The 1,083-nt window shown below is 48.4% G+C and overlaps 1 long non-coding RNA gene across 1 annotated transcript; it reads left to right on the top strand.

Annotated features, from left to right (window-relative positions):
- Window positions 1-334: 334 nt before the first annotated feature.
- On the top strand, window positions 335-698 carry LOC139016761 (uncharacterized). The gene is made up of 2 exons (XR_011472712.1): window positions 335-431; window positions 546-698. It is a non-coding gene; the product is annotated as an uncharacterized lncRNA (long non-coding RNA).
- The last annotated feature ends 385 nt before the right edge of the window (window positions 699-1,083 follow it).

The following is a 1,083-nucleotide window of genomic DNA, read 5'->3' as shown; positions in this document are numbered from 1 at the left end:
CCATTTTAAACTGTCACAGAGAATTGGAAGCCCAGCACGCAAGGAATCATTTTCAAGGTCCCAGGTCTGTGGTGATTTTGCTCAGGAATATGGACCCAGGTATCCAAATAGTCCGAATAAGACCAGAACTATATGTGCGAGAGTCATGGAGAATGGCATGAATCACTAACTGTTGGTATGTATTTTCCTCCAAGCAGCTTTTTCTCCAAGTTCAAGACATCAAAGGCATCATCAGATATTGACATCGAGGTAAATTTGAGGAGGACAAAGTACTGTGGCGGGACAAAGCAGGGCAAATGTAGAGTTCATGTCTCCCGATCTGTTTTCTAGGAACGTGGATTTTGGAGAAAGCGGCTTCTTTGGCTAAAAAATATTTATGGAAGAAAGAAAAACACACCAAAGTCAGAGGAGCAGGAGGTCTTCCTAAAAAAGTAAATAATTGGGAACACTCAGAATTCTTATGTAAAATGAGGAAATAATGAATAGTTTAATTGTTCCTTTCAAGAGTCAAAACCTTGACCTTCTTCTTTTTCTTCTTACCCTAGGAAGCAGAGTACATCCTCCCCTTCTTTAACAAACATTGACTCAGAGTCAGCTGAGGACACAGGAGGGGAAAGTTCTACCTAAAATATCAAAATGAACGCCAACTTAAGGATGATTGATTATGGCTTATTAATAAAGCATCCCGGTGTGTGAAATTCGTGCATGGGGGGTGGTCGTGTCCCTCAGCCCGGCATGCACCCTCTCCAATCTGGGACACCTCAAGGGATGTCGGACATCCCTCTCTCCATCCGGTACCAGTGGCTCATAACCACTCGCCTGCCTGCCTGCCTGATTGCCTCTAAGTGCTTCCGCCTGCCAGCCTGATTGCTCCCTAACCGCTCCCCTGCCAGCCCAATTGATGCCTAACTACTGCCCTGCTGGCCTGATCTCCCCCAGCTGCCCTCCCCCACTGGCCTCATTCCCCCCAGCTGCCCTCCCCTGCCAGCCTGTTTGACCCCAGCTGCCCTCCCCTGTGGGCCCAATCGCCCTCAGCTGCCATCCTCTACTGAGACTCGTCTCTTCCACTGGGACCCGCCTCCT

Source organism: Myotis yumanensis, unplaced genomic scaffold (assembly GCF_028538775.1).
Source record: "Myotis yumanensis isolate MYYU_CA2020_CCGP unplaced genomic scaffold, mMyoYum1.0.hap1 SCAF_9, whole genome shotgun sequence".
NCBI classification, from domain to species: Eukaryota; Metazoa; Chordata; class Mammalia; order Chiroptera; family Vespertilionidae; genus Myotis; species Myotis yumanensis.
This window is presented reverse-complemented; position numbering and strand designations above follow the sequence as displayed.